Source organism: Acinonyx jubatus, chromosome C1 (assembly GCF_027475565.1).
Source record: "Acinonyx jubatus isolate Ajub_Pintada_27869175 chromosome C1, VMU_Ajub_asm_v1.0, whole genome shotgun sequence".
NCBI classification, from domain to species: Eukaryota; Metazoa; Chordata; class Mammalia; order Carnivora; family Felidae; genus Acinonyx; species Acinonyx jubatus.
This window is the reverse complement of record NC_069381.1, coordinates 48,057,713-48,077,390: the sequence shown is the minus strand read 5'-3', so window position 1 is coordinate 48,077,390 and position 19,678 is coordinate 48,057,713. Positions and strand designations below refer to the sequence as shown.

General features: G+C 43.5%; 1 protein-coding gene across 16 annotated transcripts in view; it reads right to left on the bottom strand.

Annotated features, from left to right (window-relative positions):
* The window catches only part of FGGY (FGGY carbohydrate kinase domain containing), a 447,559-nt gene that overhangs the window by 37,116 nt on the left and 390,765 nt on the right, over nt 1-19,678 (bottom strand). The window lies entirely within an intron of this gene.

Here is a 19,678-nt window from a genome sequence, read left to right as displayed (position 1 = left end):
GAATGGAACCCACTTTGCACCTGCTCTTCAGGATAACATGTTTAAGACTTCTTCAGTTCAGGGACTCCTGGGTGGCTCAGTAGGTTAACCGTCTGACTCTTGATTTTAGTTCAGGTCATGTTCTCACGGTTCATGGGTTCGAGCCCCATGTCGGGCTCCACACTGGCAGTATGAACCCTGCTTGGGATTCTTTCTCTCTGCCCCTCGCCTGCTCTCTCTCTCTCAAAATAAATAAATGACTAAAAAAAAAAACAAAAAAAAGACCTCTTCAGTTCATTGTCAGCTGTTTTTTCCAGCACTCTTTAACACTGTGAGCACAGATGTGAGGCCTGTGGGCTGAGTCTAATTTACTTGAACTCTGGAATATGACTTCAGGACATTCTTGTCTTTACAATGGGGCAACTGGGCAGACGGTGAATTGCAGTGGGTAGGTGGACGTGGCTGATATGTGCAGCATCAAGATCAACCACGGCTTTTGTGGGCTCCATTACAGGAATGAGAGGGTTAGGTTTCCTTGGGCAGTCTCCCAACGCTGGTAAGGTGATAGAAAAGTTAGGGGGAATGGAATGAACCCAAACTCTGGAGTCCAACAGACTCGACCAGGGAGACGGCAGGCAATGGCATGACACATCTCCTCAAATAGGCCTGCCTTAGGAACAGTTATGGAACTCTTATTGTTGAGGATATAGTGATTCTGGGGTAACGTACGTACAACTTCTTATTCCACATATCTATTAATTACTCACTATGTACCAGGCATTGTGCTAGATTTGCACGTGACATACCCTTTGTCCTGGGGGAACTTACATAGTAGCAGGGGAAGAAATAATTTATATATTATTTCTATGCATTTATTTACATTTATATAAATTATTGTATTATATATTTTATTTACCACTGATTCGTTTCTGGTATGCCATGTACTTACCGCTTTATGTACACCTTATCTTCCCTCCCACTCCTTGCCCTAACCAGAATGCAAGCCACATGAGGCCAGGAGCTCTGTCTACTTACTGCTTACTCAGCACCTAGAATATTCATAAAATAAACCAAGCCCCTTCTATGTACCAAGCGCAGCATTCAACATGCACAGGAAACAGATATGAAGATCGCATGGGCCTTTTAATCAAGGAGCTCACCAGAGAATGGAAGAGACATTTACTGCGATCAAAATAGAGTGTGATAAACACTTTGTTAGAAGTAGATAAACTTCTTCTCTGTAGTTATTTGAGGGTTAGGAAAGTTGATACTTTTTCATCTGCTAATCACTTACATGTATGTCTTCTACCCTGGCTAGGATGCTCTACCAACTCTTCCCCAAGGATGACATGAACATTCTGAGAGTTATCTGGTTATCTAGATAAATCCTCAATGGATTTAAAAGGGCCGACTAGGAAATAAGAGATGCTGAGGTCAGCAAGCACAGTGATGACAAAAGAAAATGGCAGTCATAAGAAAGGGGGAGATTTTCTAAATTACGAAAAATTACTGAAAAGGAAACCATGATTAGAAGAACTTAAAAAGGACAATCTGGGGCCATTTTGTGGAAGGACAAACATTTAAACACATTTTAGTGAGACTGCTGCCATTCCACTCCACAAGGATATTTTAAGAGCTCCGCTCACTCCGTATTTTCCTTCATAGACTAAGTTCTGGTTCCTTTAAAGTAAGCCCCGTATCTTGTGAAGATGGCCTCAGCAATCTCCATTGCCAACTCTCTTGTTCTGTCCTCACTTCTTTCAGAGTAGTGCTCTGCAGTCCTTCCAGAGTGGATTCTGCCTCCTCTTGCTCTTTGGAATCCTGAAAATGCCCTCAGGAAATACTCCTCTTGGTTGACCTCGAGCCTTGGACTTGAGAGGACATTCCAGAACTGCCTTCATGGGTGGGACCCAGGGAAATTTGTATTATAAAGGGTGCTCCATAAATGTCCTTTCCTTTCCCAGGGAAACAGTTGTGTGGACAAATGGTACACACCAGGGCTTTCTTCCCTTCTTCACATTACCTTTGCCTGTTTTTAAAATAAATTAGTGAGGGGGACGCCTGGGTGACTCAGTCGGTTAAGCATCCGGCTCCTGATTTCGGCTTAGGTCACAGTTTGTGAGCTCAAGCCCCGCGTGGGCTCTGGGCCGACAGCGCAGAACTTGCTTGGGATTCTCTCTCTCCCTCTGTCTCTGCCCCCCTCCTGCTTGCGCACATGCACTCTCTCTCTTTCTCTTAAAACAAATAAACTTCAAAAATAAAATAAAATTAATTAATTATTGAGAAACAAACACCAGCTGCAGAGAGCTCAGAGATCACCAGCTTAGAGATTTTAAAGGTTTAAAAAGAGGGGTTTCTTTAAAAAGTATAGATTTCAACATTAAACTTAGTTCAGGTATTGACTCCACTGAGGAGGTTTTTTCTGACTCATCCCTGTGGCCTACCTCCCACCTAGACTGAATTATTTGCTCCCACAGCAACTTGTGCTACCATCTATCATAGCACTTATGACATGGCACCACAATTTTTTGTTAGCACACCAGCCTCCCTGACTAGACTCTGAGCTCCTTAAGACAGGAACTGTTATAATTATTCCCACCACCAGACTCAGCATCTGGTGTATCGTGCACTCAGGGAATGTCTATGGGATGAATGAACTTAAGGGTCATACACGTGACAGAATGCTCAAATGGAAGTTTTGGCTGAGATCTAAAGTTGACAGATATAAGATACCAAAGTGAGCTGGGAACAGACCACCCTGAAGAATTGGTGGGAAAAAGGAAAAAAAAAAAAAAGGTGGTTGAGGACCCATTAATCAACTCTTAGAACTTTCATCCACATGGAAGGGCAGAAAGAGAGATTTTTTTAGGAGTGAATTGTTGGATTATTGTGTATGAGGCCTACTTCCAGGGGAGGGGTGAGAGGAGTCCCCCCCTTCAGAAGTCAAGAGAGCAGGGCTTCAATGAGAACAACAGGGAACCTGATATGTGTCCCTGAGGTTGTGGGACACAGGGGACTGAGTGAGATGCCCGTCTGGAAGAGGAGGGCTGGCGGGCAGCATCAGTGTAGAAGTGAAGGAGCCAGCACTGGAATCAGCCAGCACTTCCAGAGTCTGTCAGACTCCAAAAGGCATGGCTGGTTCCCATGAACCCTAGGTGGCCCACGTGTGAGAAAGCGGTCATGGATTGTTTCATATCCTGTCCAATGAGGCAGAGGGGGTCTGCATAAAGAAGCTTCAGATGACCCTACTGGATGTCTAAGGAATGAAGAGTAAACAGTCTATTTGAAGAGTACCATTAACAAGGACAAGATATTATACATGAGAAGTTTCCAAAAGTGGGGGATCTCCAAAAAATCTCTACGATGGGAGTGCCTGGGTGGCTCAGTCTATTAGGCGTCCAACTTAGGCTCAGGACATGATCTCACGGGTTGTGAGTTCAAGCCCCCAATCTGTGCTGACAGCACAGAGCCAGCTTTGGATCCTCTGTCCTCCCCTTTCTCTGCCCTTCCCCCACTTGAGCTCTCTCAAAAACAAACATTAAAAAAAATTGAAAAAAAAAAAATCTCTGATGGAGCCTAGCTACAAACACCTAGTAGGCTAAGGGAGCTGATCACATGAGAACTTTCTACACCCCTGACTTCTCTTCCCTTCCACCCTCTAACTAGGAACAAGAGGAAAAACAAATACGCGGGAGAGGGAATGAGGAAGAGAGAACACTGATCACAGTTATGTCCTGTCATGTGCAGCAGACCCTTGCTGGGGAGTGGGGAGATGTCTTATCTTGGGATAAAAACTCATGTAATGATTATTATATATTCCTTGATATTCTAATTTCTGAATCTGGGCTATGTCTCACAACTTAAGGAGACCATAAAACTTGTATTACCCAAGGCTGGCTGTGTACTTATCTAAGAAAGCAACGGAACTACCAGGGCAGAGAAAAAACTAGCCCCACTGCACAAGTGTTAGGGGGCAGTGGGAGTGAAAAAGATCGTCGTTTCTCATTTCTGTCTCAAGAATCACGTTTGTCCTAAACACGAGTTAGATACGCACAATAAACAGTGGGTGAAAATATATTAGAACATTAACAGGTTCATGAGCATGGGCGGTAATTTTTTTTCTCTTTTCTAATTTTTCTACAGTGACATCTGTGGATTTGATCATTTAAGGAGAAAAAAATACTGCATTCTAAAAAAAAAAAAAAAGTTATGCTTACATAGGCACTCAAAACGACTCGTGCTCCTCTCCCCCGTCTCCTGGGAGGCAGGCCTCATTACGGGTATTGGACCCAATATGGAGAATGCCCAGAGAATCACTGCTGTCATCAGAAACAGCACTGCTGGCTTTTCTAATTTCTCCAAATAACTAACATTAAGCCAAAACCTCAAGAACCCACTGGCTGCAGTAGATCTGGAAATTACCACAGCATAACAATATGAATTTATTATGGGAATGCTGACACGTGCTAAATATAGTCACCCCCCCCCCCAATATATTTCTGTTCAAAAGGGTTTGTTTGAAGTTGGCCTCAAAATTCATACTTCTTGTCAGCAGGCAGGAGCTGGACAATCTTAATTTGCAGCACGCTACCCTCTTTGTTTGAGAGTCTAGACAGCACAATGAATGCAGTGACTTTTCTCTTTCCTTTTTGCCCACACAATGAAAGCCTTTTAAAAACAAAATATTTTGTAAAAGCACATTTTAATCACTTCTTTTCTTTCTCTCTATAAGGCAGCGCTATAAATAAACCATGAAAGTTCACATTGGATCGTCACTTCTGAAAGCAAGTGGAGGCTTTCTGTAGGGAAAAATGGGGGCCCTGTACCATGGTCGTGAAAGACCGCATTCATGGGGCTTGACCCTTCCCTGCCGTGTCAAGGCCGAGATACCAGTCCACACACACTGCTCACCACTTCTCCGGCTGCAGCACTGGCAATCACCAGGCCTGTGTGGGCACAGGACACACCCAGTTCTCATGTGTTATGGCCTGGCTTGGGAGCTAGCAAAGGGCTTTAGGCTACCCTGGGGTGAGTTATCCAGGGAAATTAGGCTGGAAAGAATGGGGCTTTTCAGCACTCACGAAGATGGGCATTCAGTGAGTGGCAGACACACTGATATCAGCCATCGGAGGAATGCAGGAACTGGTACCTTCTCCCCTAGCCAGGGAGGGAAAACAATGGCTTTAAGAATTTGGGAAGGCTGTCAGATAATCCAGGCCTAGGTACCAAAGGTCACTGCAAGCCTGGCAGTGTCCAGAGTCATGGTCCACAGGGAAGAATAATCAGGATCTAGCCTGGTGAGGGTTCTACTGCACACTCCCCGAAGGCAAGAACCGCGGCACTGCAGGGGTCAAGCCTAGCACGGTCCTAGTACTCACAGGGGCTTGGTGAATATTTGCAGAGTCGCTGAATGAAAGGGTGAGGGCTTGCATCACCGGGGCAATGTCAAATCAGGTAAGCCAGCGTTTCTAAAATGGTACACCTGCACTCCAAGGAGTGCACGAAATGATTCATCAGGATTCCAGGAGAACACATTAGAAGTGCCCTTTATATGATTTCTGGTCTAAAGAAATTAGTGGAGCTTTACCAGCATTTAACATGCAGATTGTCAGCAGGGTGGTGAGTTGGTCCACACATCGGAGAGACACGAATCATGTAAGATGTGTGAGGTTTCTTAAAAGAAATATGGGATCTCTACAACACCTAGGGGATGACAGCAGGGTGCTGGCCCGGAGTTCCCAGCATCCAAGGACTTGCTCCGTGTCGTCATTTACATGTTCCAGGGTAGTGGCTTTACACGTATTGCCTGGTTTTATTTACACCAACTTTTGCAAAATGGGCAGGTGGCTGAAAAACATTCAGTCAATGAATTAAAGGTAATGGTGAGAATTCAGATCTCAGGGAATAAGAAAATGGTGATACTTTTATTCGGTAGTAGCCTCTTCATGTTAGAATCTAAGAGCAATGAAGACCTGGTCAGGTAAGACAAGACTTGGGAGGAAATCAAAATTATCTAGATATAGATATACAGGCACATAAAAAACCATCCAGAAATCATCAAAACACTAAAAATCATTAGAAACTCACCCGGCCATAGATATAAAATATACCTTTAGGTATCGCTGCATAGTGTTAGTATGAAAGTGTCATGATAGGCAAGTATTAAAAATATTTTATTTCAGCTATATTTCATCTACTTTACAGTATACATAATCTACAAGCATAGTAGAACACATCTATGCCTCTGCATCAGTAAGTTTCCATGTGTTAAGAATCCAAGCTCAAATTTTTTTTTTAACTGACCCAAAAAGTGTGGCACCCATTGATTTAGCAGACAACTCCCATTGCCTTATTACTGGTTCAAGCCAACATTTCCCAGGTGCTTACTCTATGCTGCCCACTGTGCTACTAGCTTTATGTAAGGGACGTTTTTAATCCTTAACACGACTTTATGCCATAGATATTGTCATCTATGCCCACTTTATGCATCAAGGAAGTGAGCAAAGTGTAAGAAATCTGCCCAAGGTCATAAAGCCAATATGTAGCTGAGCCAGAATTCAAGCCCCCAGCTCTGACTCTGGACCTTTGCTTAGCCTCACACTCAGACTCAATGCTCCTGTCTTCCCTGTAATGCAAAAAGCCTGGCCCGCAAGTCCCCTAGGCTTGAGCTCCAATCCCGTTTCTGCTGCTTATTAATTGTGTGAGCTCCCTGGCTGAAAATGAGTAAGCCGTGTGTGTGTGTGTGTGTGTGTGTGTGTGTGTGTGTGTGTGCACTCACGCATGATATGCCAATACAGTACACCATACCTTTTTCCAGAGATGCTGACACATAGCTCTCTGAAATACATGAATCTGCCTTCTTGACGAACTCTGAGTCATTTTACTGGAAAACAAGTTCACATGGTAATGTGTGGGCTGAGGCACATGACCCCTCCATAGAAAAACAGAAAGTATAGCAATGTGATTTTGTTCCTCCAGCAAACATGAAGAAATGGCTAGTTGTTCTTTTATTTATTTTGTTTTGTTTTTCTTTTTTCATACAGTCATCTTTTGACCTGCACCTGGTATTCTGTGTAACCTCCATGCATTGATGACAACAAAGTCAATTGAGAAGCAAGGAGGGATGAGAGAAAGGAAAGAGTGGGAGAAGACGTAACTATTAATCATGATGTGAAGACTTGCACTTCATTTATAATTTTAAGTTCTACCTATCTATATGTCAATACATCCACCTACCTATCTACTCACCACATGGGGTGGTGATTACTTGGGCATATACAGTTTCCAAAATTCATCAAACTGTGTGCTTAAGATCTGTGCATTTCACTTTACATATACTATCTACCAAAGCAAAAACTGTAAAAGGTAAAAGAAACAACACTGTACATGTATATGGGTATTCTTGGAATATTTATATTTAATTTCCAATTATACAATGCCTACCAAAAAGAAATAAGCAAATGCAAATGCCCAGCTCTGAAATCTCGACTCCAAATAGACCTCAATTCAGCCTCCTGATCATAAAGGAGGGGGTGTTCTGCAGGAAATGGAGACGCTCATGTAAAGATTTTGGGGTTTTTGACGTGGGCTTGGGATTGCATCTGGGCTCTGCCAACTCACTAGACGTTTGAACTAAGCCTCAGTTTTCCCATTTGTAAAGTGGGAATAACAATACCTCCTTGCAGCACGGCTGAAAATTCCAGCACCCCACTCTCTGGCCACCATATCCTAACTAGTCTCCTGACTTCTACTTTGGTGCCCTAAAAGCAGCAGGGCCAGTCCCAGTGATTTGTCAGGGAGGGAAAAGGTAGTGCAGGGATTAAAATGATCGACTGACGATAGCAGACTGCCAGAGTTTGAAGTTGGGCTTTACTACTGACTGGCTAGATTGTCCCAGACAAATGATTTAACTTCTGTACGTCTGTTTCCTCTTCTGACAAAGGGGATGGGAATAATACGCCTCTCATCGGACTGCTGTGAGGATCACATGAGGTATTTCAGGCAAAGCACTTAGAATACTACCAGCACACAGTGAATAAACGCTCCACGAATTTTACATATTTATTATCCTACTTGCATGCAAACTCCATGTGGCCGGGGATTTTTATCTGATTCATTTACTGTACTAAGAACTGTGCCTGGCCAGAATAGGTAATCCATAAGTGTTTGCTGAATGAATCAATGAAGGAGGTAGGTTAGATTTTGTCTCATGGGGCTGTTGTCACACACAGTATTTCTGACACCAAATGTGTAGGTTTTTTTCTTCACACCAATCAATTTTCTACCTCTCCGGGCACCAACTGGGTGTCTTAGAATTCAATTTGATTCTGACACTACAGGGGATAGCGTTAGACTCTAGAGGTTTAAGGGCTCAGTCCCCCACGACTACCTCCGACTCTGGATGCCAGTCACAGGACTCTTCTGTACTTCTGATAGACTGTAAACTGGAGGTTCCCATGACCAGCTATCCCCCTCTTGGATGGATAATTTGCTAGAATGGCTCACAGAAAACCGTTCACTACTATTACTGGTTTATGATAAAGGATGTGATTCTGGAACAGCCAAATACAAGAGATACATAGGCAAGGTTTGAGGGATGGGGGGGGGGGTGTGGAACTCCCATGCCCTTTGGGGTGTGCCACTCAAAGCTCACCAAACCCTGTTGTTGAGGGGTTTTTATGGAGGTTTCATTACATAGGCTTGATTGATAAAATCACTGGCCACTGACTCAATCAGCCCATGCAGAAGCTGTCTGTGGCCCCTGGCCACCAGCTGCCAGTCATCTCATCAGTATACAAAAGAGAACTCTTTTCATGCCAGAGATTCCAAGGATCTTAGGAGCCGTGTGCCAGGAATTGCGGACAAAGATCAAATCTTTAGTTTTTCCTCTATTACAGTCACTCTCACTACTAACGACTGCAATGGACCCCCACTGCTTTTTGAATAAAATTCAAATTCTGCAGAATGGCCCAGAACTTGGAGATCATGCTTGTGCTGTTGCTTCCAACCTTATTTCCTGTCCTCACTCACTGTGCTGATCATGCTGGAAACCACCAGCATCTTCGCTATTGATTGAACATGTCAAACTGGGTCCTGCCTGCTCTTACTCTCCCAAGAATGCCCTTCTCTTGGATCTCTGACTGTCTGGATCTTTCATATGATTTAGGTCCTCTTCAATTTTTTTTTTAACGTTTATTTTTCAGAGAGAGAGAGAGAGAGAGACAGCGAGTGTAAGCAGGCAAGGGGTACAGAGGGAGACACAGAATCCGAAGCAGGCTCTAGTCTCCAGCTGTCAGCACAGAGCCGACGTGGGGCTCAAACCCACAAAGTGGGGCTCAAACCCACAAACCGTGAGATCATGACCTGAGCCGAAGTCGGACACTTAACCCACTAAGCCACCCAGGTCCCCCTAGGTCCTCTTCAAATATAATCTTAAAGAAGCCAGACTTGGCCACTTGGCTGAAATATCCACTTCTCCCAAACATCTTCTGTCAGATCATCTCATTTGCTTGTCTTTAAAACCCTTCGTAGCACTTAGCATGACCTGAAATTATTACTGTTAATTTATCTGCATCCTCATTTACTGTCTACCTCTTCCTCTGTGGCCCTCACCTCTACTCCTCCTTCCTGAATTTAAGCTCCATAAAAGCAGGGTCCTTGGCTCTCTTACTCATTGATGTATTCCTAGCTTTTAGCAGGGCATTAGTTAAACGTTTGCTGAACGTATACACTTATTGAATTCCTATTTTAGCAAGGCACTGTGTATATCTTGCCTCATTCGATGCTCACAAACATTCTGAAACAAAAGTCTTATTATCTGAATTTACAACAGAGGCTCATCGAGGTTAAGTGACTTGCCTAAGCTAATAAGTGGCTTAGGCAGGATTTAAAACTTGCTTTAACTCATGAATAATACCAGGCCTATTCCTTGAGGAGCTCACAGTCAGTCAATAGGCAGATCTTCAGGTGAGTTCATGACAATTTATCTTTCCCTGATGACTTTGGGGCTGTGTAAAACTCTAAAAGCTTGCTTTCTCCACTGTCAAAGACAAATTCAATTACAGTCATTCTATTGTGTTTACAAAGGCAGGAAAGTGGATTCATTGATGTATAGAAAGACTGTTCATATTAATTTTTGAAACAAACAAAATTACTGCCAGCTGTATGACCCTGAGTAAGCCCTTTCCCCTCCCTGGGACTCCCTTTCCTTATCAGTAAAATGAGGGGGTTGGATTAAATTATCTTTAAAGTCTCGCCAGGTCTGCAATCTGGTGGTTCGATACACATGTCTTTTTTTGATTAACTCTCAGCTGACAAGTAAAGCAGTTACTCCCCGTGGTACATTTTATTAGGGTTTTACTAGGCCCACCCTGAGAAGAAACATACCCACTGTGGTTCTCCAGCAAGGGGCAGCGTCATTCCAAATTCAGTCACAGCAAATATGGCCCAGGGGAGTGTTTCTACAACAGGAAAGACTACCTACCATTGTTGCAATATTCTGAGGGTGGGTCCTAATATATGGCCTGGCTGCTAAGGGGTTGGGTCCAAACATGAATAGGGGAGCAAGTATTCATCCTATTTACCTGAGCTTGACTCGCCTCTTACGGGTTTTCCGAAAGCAAAAATATCAAGCTTCTTACTAAAAGCATCAGACATTGCAGACTTCAAAACTGCAACCCATTACCCATCTAAGAATCTATTATTGGCTGGGGAAAAGGAGTCCTGCCACTTCTGGCTGAGAGCTCTGCAGTGGGCTGGAACCGACATGACAATATCTATAACTCAACAACAACAACAACAACAACAACAGTAGTAGTAGCTCACATTTATTGAGCACTAACTATGGTCCAGCAATGTATTAAACACTTTACCTGCTTCATATCTCCGCTAGAAATATGAGGAAAACGCACAGCTTTGGAACCTGTACTCTTAACCACTCACTGCAGAACAAAGGCTTCAGTGATACAGAGACCATAATTCAAATTCTAGCTCTGCCATTTAGCACTCTGAGTCTCAAGATCCTCATTCTGAAAATGGGAGTTTTAATACTTATTTTATTGGTTTGTTTTGTGGATTAAATGCTTACGCATACACAGCTATTATTATTATTACTACCACTATTTGCCCATCAGTTGGAACAAACCTTACTCTTCCAGAAGCTTTATTTAAAAATGCCAAGAGGTAACAAGCATATACTTGGGTGCGTGTTTCCGGTTGGTAGAGTGGGTGGGCTCGGGGGCTGTTGGGAGTCAAAACATGGCTCTGCATAATCCTTTCCAGACAATTATTCCTCCATCTACAAGCAAAAAGCTCTGCTCCTCTGAGATTTATACCACCTGATGACAGACATACAATCGTACCTACCTCCTGTGCAGCTCACTGCTGTGACTGCTGGCCTCTTGCCTGCATCCCTATGTTAAAAGAAGCTAAGACCTTGATCACCTAGTGTCCCCGTCTACCTGGAAATCTGTCACTATCCTGGAACACTGAAACATCTATTTACAAGACCTATCCAATGCTTGAATATTATGGTTTCAAAATGCTCCTAACTCCAGGATGGTTCATCTTTGCTTTACTCCAGCACTCATCCCCACAGCTACACTCTGAAACGTATCATCTACTGGAAATGCTACACTTATGTATATTCCAATGCCCTAACAGCCATTTTCTGGCTTCAAGTACACATCTGTCCAATTTTCTCATTGGTTCCATCCTTCCTACCAAATGTACTCCTTCACCTCATGGTAATTTCCTGATTCTCAACCCCTTCCTTTTCTTTCAATCCACAGACCCTTTCTGGGTCTAATTTCTTCAGTAGTGAGGGTAGAATCTACCATCTATTATATCAAACATGTTGACGAACAGAAATCGCCACAAATACTCTCTTAGTTGCAAAATTCAATTGGTACCTCTAATTCACAAAAATCATTTGGCCAGGATATGCTCTGTTCATGGCTATAAGAAAGAAATCTTGTTTAGGACAGAGCAGCCAATGGGAGATTGCGATTCGAGAAAGTGCAATATCTTTAAAGTTCTCAGGGTCTAAACATCTTAGAAATTTACACTGCCTGCCTCAAAGTTAATTCCATACAGAAAAGATTTTTCTGGCGAACAGATCAGGAACCACAATTAGTAGCAAAGGATCAAAACATGGTGCTATGAATATAGTGCACAATGATTGAGCTATAAAGAATGTTGACTCAATTTCTCTGTGTTTAGGCTGGTAAATATCCAAATTATCTAAGACACAGGGTATCTATCCACACATCCATTCCTCCATACTCTTTAAAGCTCCCTGTGTTGGATATCCAACTTTCCTAGGCCAAAGTCATATTAAAGGTGGGTTCTGGATACCCTGGTTTAGCCTCTGTGGCTGGCCTTTGACCGTCTGCAGTACAGGAGTCCCTCTGGCAAAGACAGAATTCATTTCAAACCAACTTCAGGAGGGAAAAGATAGGAGAGAGGATCTATCAAAAGCCAGGAGTTCAGGTGGCCAGGGTGGGGGGACACCAAAAGACCAAAGTAAGAGACAGGCTGGAGGGAAACAGGGAGGCCAGTAAGGTAGGGAGGAAGCAGAAACCAGAAAGAGAGTGCAAGGTGTGGAATGCAAGTCCTGGATAAATTGTGGTATCCTTTTAATTTGGTCTATAAGCTTTTCTTTGTTCCCAATGCCCTAAGGTTTCCCACTATTTTAGCACCTATCACACAGCAGGATACACATCTATTTACTTATACGTCTCCCCAACTGGACTATAAGATCTAAGAGGACAGAGGCCATCAATTTTTATCAGTACTCCTAATAACTGATATAAAGTAACTCTTCAGTAAATGCATGTTGAGAGAATGAAAAAATGAATGAGTACATGGATTAATGAAACAATGAATGAATCAGGAGGAATCTATACAGCAACTTTGGGATCTCCCTCAGTTGAACTTTTCTGGTTATTTTCTAACTGCCAGTTCAGCATATTCTTCATTGTCGGATGTCACAATTAAGGTTATGGTTATGGGCTCTGAACCAACTAGATTGGAACCTTGGCTCTTCTAACTGAATGGCCAATTTACGAACCTCTTTGTGCCTCAGTTGATCCATCAGCAAAGTAGAAATAATAGAAATAATTACTCATAGAGTTACTGAGATAAAAAAGAAAATGCATGCAAAGCATTTAAATTAGTACTTGGCACAACGTAATAGCTTAAAAATTGGGGTTATTTTTATTCTTTTTAAAAAAAACTTTGTAATGTTTATTTATTTCTGAGACAGAGACAGAGCATGAGTGGGGGAGGGACAGAAAGAGAGGGAGACACAGAATCCGAAGCAGGCTCCAGGCTCCGAGCTGTCGGCACAGAGCCCGATGTGGGGCTCAAACTCACAAACCGTGAGATCATGACCTGAGCTGAAGTTGGACGCTCAACCGACTGAGCCACCCAGGTGCCCCTAGGGTTATTTTTATTCTTATAATTATTATATCCATCTCCACCCCCACACTTCATAAGACCCTGCAATATTTTCTTGCGTGCTACTATTTAAAGACAGCACTTCCTAATCTTCTGCTACATGTGATATGCTGCCTGGGCCAGAGAGTGATAAAGAGTATGGAACGAAGAAACCATCCAACACTGAACACCAGCTGATGCCTCTGGTTCATCAGTGGAAGGAAGATGAACAATGAGTAGAATAGGGGCTGTTGGGAATAAAAGTTCAGGAGCTTCTAGGTTTAGAAACATGGAGTTTATTTTTAGACTGGACTTCTAGGCCTTCTAGTTAAAACAAACATAGAAAACAACAACTATGTCAGCTGTGTTTATGAATATGAGCTTGCTGTGGCTTTCACAAGACATAGGGAATTCAGTCCACTTCTCTCTGGTTACCAAATTATAGACAGGCACATGATGTACTGGAAAGAGAAGTGATCCGGAAATCAGGAGGCTCTGGTCCTGCATTAACCTTAGTCTAGCCTCTATAATTTTGAACAAGTTGTGTCCTTTCGTTAGATCCCAGTTTCACCTTCTACAAACTGGGAAGTCTGAGCCAGATAATATTAGCTTTACGGTTTAACAAATGGTTACTATGTGCCAGGCATTGTGCTAGGCCTGTGGATACTGTGGATACATCACTGAGCCAGACAGCACTGATCTCTGACCTCGTGGAGCTTAAGAGTCTACGAGAGCAATACAGATGCTATAGGAGAGGGTCAGAGATATATAAAGCTAGTCTGGGCGCTTAGGGAATGATCTATAAGTGCAAAAGGAATCGGCTCCATAAAGAATGTTGATAAAGAAGGATCTAAGCGGGATGGGATGCATATCTGAAGTTGAGCTATTATGGTGCATTCAAAGCACTGAGGGAAATCCAAAAGTAGATGGAATGAACAGAAAGAGTGACAAGAGATGGAGCTACAGCTGAAAGCAGGAGTCTGAATTTGGATGGCCTTGTAAATCTTTATGCTGACGTGAAGGGGAAGCCACTAGAGGGTTTTTAGCAAGAGTGATCCTACTCAAGTTTGTAAAAGATGACTACAGCTGATGGGTAGATTAGAGAATGGTAAAAGAGGAGGCAAGCAAACCATTCAGCAGGCCCCTGGAGCAGTCCAGGAGAGAGATGATGGTGGCCCAGACTAGGGTGGTGAGTGTGTAATTACAGCCATGTGAAAGAATTCAAGAGACCTGAGATGCAGTTTAGAAAGTGACTGTGAGAGACTGAAGTGGAAAGGAAAGCAAAGGTGGGTTCACAAGGTCCTTGAGGTTCTGGCAGGAGAGATTAAGTAGACGTGGCGCCATTTACACATCGTGCCATGACTGAGCCAGTGCCGGTTTTGCAGGCAAGGGTGGAGATGATGAGTGCAAATCTGAACATATTTATATTCAGATGCCGGTGAGCGCTTTAAGTGGACATGTGATGTGGACAGCTGCAGAGCTGCTGACATGCAGATAGTAAATGGATTCTTAGAAGCGGATGAGATGAACGGAATCCTGTAGAAGACCAACGTGTAGGGTTGGGAGGAGGAGAGAGGGGAGCTGGCAAGTGAATTTGGAAAGCAGTGTTCAGAGCAGCGGGAGGAAGATCACGAATGTATGTTGTCAGTGGAAGAGTGTTTCAATGCAAGGAGTGTCCCATGTTGCAAAATGCTGCTAAACATAAAGCAGGGTAATGACTGAAAAGCCCTTTGTGTTGCGCAATGGCCTAGGTTAGCATTAGTAACCTAGGCTAGGACAATTTGGGCAGAATTGTGGATGTAAAGGGCTGATCATCCTTGGTTAAGGAGGCAGAGGGGAGTGGCAAGAAAATCAGGATGGTGAGGACAGCCATCTCTTACAACACTTTTGACTGTGAGAAGATAATAATCGGAGGGGCTGACAGGTAGAAGAAGGGATTTCATTAAGAGGAGAGCGTGTGCAGTAGCACTGTTGAAAAGAAATAATGGGAGTTAGGTGAGTTTCAATTTCCTAGTAGCCACTTAAAACAAAGTGAAAAGAAACGACTAATTTTATGACATTTTAATTAAGCTATTATACCCAAAATACCATTTCACGAGTGATCGGCACAGTTATTCAACATTTATGTTCTTTTATTCATAGTAACTCTTTGAAGTCCTGTGCCTATTTTACACATTTCCAGTTGAACCAGACACATCTCAAGAGCTCTATAACCACATTCAACTCATGGCTGCCGTACTGGACGGGACAAGTCTGGAGCATGTGTAAATGGTGCTGAGAAGGAGCTACCACATATACAGGAGTAAGAGAGGACAATGGATTGAGTGGGCTGTCAGAGGCAGTGGGGGATGGCGAAGCCTCTGATAACAGGCTCTTCCATTATAATAAATATGAAGGAGACAAAGTTTGAGTCGGGATATAAGCAATGGTGTGCTGATAAATGTTAGCAACTGGCTCTACCAAAAAAATAATAATAACAATAGCCCTACTATGTAGCATTTGCCAATTTCTCGAGCGTAAATAATTCTTCTGTGGCCCACAGGAAGCTACTCATGTGATATCCCTGGACACAGAGTGGAGAAGAGACATGCGTGGTCAGCTCTCATGCCAGTTGTGAATCAGCTGCAGCACATCGCTGGACATAAGCTGTGCGATGTGATGGCAGGTGTCTTTCTAATGGCTTCTATTTTTTCTTCAAGGTGGATGGTGGCTGAGAATAACTAGGTCATATGTCTGAATGTGAGAAGAAAGATACGGCTGGGAATCGGGGAGGTTTGATGTAGTTATTATAGAAAATGGGAAATTGAGCTGACATGTTAGGTTCCCATCAGAAAACAGCTGGACACTCATATTGGGTAACTGAGGTAAAGCTTAATCATGGATTTGTTTAAAGGAAGGTTTAGGAAAAGAAACAAGTACCCCATGACTAGCAATAGTGGGGAACCATTAATGCCCTGGCAGGAGTAACAAGAGGGAGAGACTTCCAACACCCAGAGAGAAAGATGCAGGGGGAGGGTCACCTGCAGGAATGGTGGTCCATGGTAGATGGATCAGTCAACCTATGTCAGCTCAGCAAGGAGAGAAAGGATACCTTCCATATCTCCTCCAAGCTCCTGCTGGTGCCTCCCATTGGCCAAACTCAACTAAACACCAGGGTAAGAGAGGCTGTCCAGGGACAATATACAATGACAGAAGCCTGCCTTACGGTTGTACAGTGTTTTATTACAGAGCTCAGTGGCCTTTAGGAAGGGATAAGTACCTGAACTCAGGGTGCCTGGGTGGCTCAGTCAGTTAAGCATCCAACTTCGGCTCAGGTCATGCTCTCACGGTTCGTGGGTTCAAGCCCTGCATTGGGTTCTGTGCTGACAGCTCGGAGCCTGGAGCCTGTGTCAGATTCCATCTCTGTCTCTCTGCCCCTCCCCTACTTGCTTTCTGTCTCTGTCTCTCTCTCTCAAATGTAAAAAAATAGAACATAAAAAAATTTTAAAAAAAGAAAAAGAAAGCTGAACTCATCCTGCTTTGAGGTTCCGTAAGACAAAAAATTAAAAAAAAAAAAAAACGGTCATGTGGACACTGGCCATGGGGAAAGAGACGAGGGGCAAGAGGAAAATAAAACCAGCCCTTCAAAATGCATGTTAACTCTGTTTGACAGGCAAGGAAACTGAAACTCAAAGCAGTAATGTGGCTTGCCCAAGACAACATATTTAGTGGTAGAGTCAAGAGACACGTCCATCTAGCTTGAAAGCATTTTCCACCCTACTGATGCATCCATGAGCAAATAAACAGTTTGACTGAACTGTGGGGGCAGGGGCATATTTTAATATTCACTTAAGCTTTTAATTGAGACCGAAGCATTATTAGAATTCTCTACTTCTGATACAGAAGTTCATATACACTTGGGGCGCCTGGGTGGTTCCATAGATTAAGCGTCTGACTTCAGCTTAGGTCATCATCTCACAGTTCATGAGTTCGAGCCCTGCATTGGGCTCTGTGCTAACAGCTCAGAGCCTGGAGCCTGCTTCAGATTCTGTGTCTCCCTCTCTCTCTGCTCCACCCCTGCTTGTGCTCTGTCTGTCCGTCTGTCTCTCTCTCTCTCAAAAATAAATAAACATTAAAAACAAATTTAAAAAAAGAAGTTCATACACACTGAAAAGCAAGAATGCCCTTGGGTATTTTCATTATAGAAGCTCATCCCACATGCACATGCTAAGAGAGGAAGTGAGCTAAGGTAAGGAAAAGACAGGGGTGTCTTTAGTGAAGTAACAGTGGAATCGAGTTCTCAGGCATGCTCTGTTCCTCACTCTATATGTCTGCTCTGGCTTCTCCTTAAGGCAATACCTGAATAGGTCACCTTTTTATTTATACCCAGCGGTATGGGCAGATGGGGGAGAAAGTGCCATATGACTTCCCCTGTGAGTGCCACATGGATATAACCCATGCGTATTCCCAGCGGTGGGCACATAGTTAATGCTCAGCAATGATGGGATAAATGGAATCTTTCCAGGGCCATGTTTGCTGTGTCAAATATTACATGGTCTGACAATAGGATAAACAATTAGAAATCAGAGCTGCAAAGCAGGGAGTGGTGCCCAGGAATCACTGGAAAGAGCTAGCTTGGAATTCTTGATGTGACCTGAGAGCCTCATCTCTCTTGGTCCATTTGTAAAACTTACTCATTTAGAAAATTTGGCCAGTCCCTGATAGGTCATTGTGAGCATTAAATCAGCCCAAGGATACAAAGCTCCTGGTACATGTAAGTGTAGCAAAAGCTGAATTCCCTCTATTCCCTGTCCATCTCTGCTCCTTTTTCTTTAACTATTTCCTTCATTTCCCAGCATTGTCACCTTTTTCTGACGCTGCATTCAATTCACCGAAGTTAGTGGTGGTTTTCCTACCACTTCCCAATCATGGTCACTCCTGGTTTTTTTCTTTTGTTTTGGTCACCTTTGGGCCTTGGTGACCCCAGGTGACCATTCTGTGGAAACTGCGGCAATTTGGATCATGGCTTTTTTTCCCTCCTTTGAATAAACACTGAAAGCTTTCTTTCCCACTTATTCCAACTCTCGTTTGCCATCTGGTGCCTGGGTTGGCCGCATCTGTGTTTGCTTAATGACTTTAGGCGAAGGCCGAGTTTACATATGGGAAGGAGGAGAGGGCTTTGCTGATTTCTTCCATATGTTCATTTATTCGTATATTATGATTTTTGTAATCTCACCAGCATAGATCCCTTCAGACAATCCTTACAGTGTTCCTTGGGACTTGCTTCTTTGTGTGCTCAGCTGGGAGTTGCCCTGAGAACATTTCTTGCAGAGCCTGTTAGCATAGCTCAGTGTGGCTTTTAGGTAGGTACGAACTGATGTTCTGAAGGTTCTTCTTTCTGAATGGAGGACACTTATTAGATGTGGGTGATTCTGTGGAGTCAGAAGACCTGGGTTCTAGGCCCTTCTGTCCATCTGCAAAAGGTGTAAATTCAAACTCTGTGACTCTCTGGCCTCAGTTTGCTCCTTGCAGATCAAAGGGCTTGGGCTGGGGATGCTCTGACACCTGCGTGGGGCCTCAGCCTTCCCTGCCCTCTTCCGTCCTCTGGTCCTGGGCTTCCAGCTTTTACGTATTTCTACCTGAAGTCTCAATGTGTGCTTTCCTTCTTCCCGGCTCCCAAGCAGAGGTGTGCCTGGAGGAAAAAAATCCAAGAAAGGCATCCCATCTTCTGCATAATGCAGGAATGAAGAGGGTGAGCTCTATTTGTCGTTTTGTAAGAAGTTATCTTGATTTCTTTTTCTACAGTCTCTTTGAGCCTCGGCTTAGTGTGATGGCTCATGAGCTCTGGAAAGACACGGACCTGGGACCTGGGTTTGAAACCCCCCTCTTCTCTTCCCAGTCTGGGCCCTGAGCAGGTTTCTTAATTTTCCTGAGTGGTATCTTCCCTCTCTGTAAAACGGGAGTACCATCTGCCTTTGCAGGGGTGGTGAGCGGAGAAGGGATCGTTAATCCTAGGATGATGTTTTGCATGAAGCAAGTGCTCACAAATGTTGGTTACCTCTGTGCACGGTGGATTCAGTGGTGAAATGCCATGTTGAGAATGCCTCAGAGGAGGACACCGACAATACTTACGGAAGATCACAAAATCAATGGATGCCAAACCTTGAACTAGAACTTGGGATTCCTGACTCCCAGGCTGCAGTTCCTTCTCATGAGTTAAAGAGGGGTGGGGAAAAAAGGTGGGGGGCTGAGTCAAATTCACCAGAGACCAAATGATGGCTAA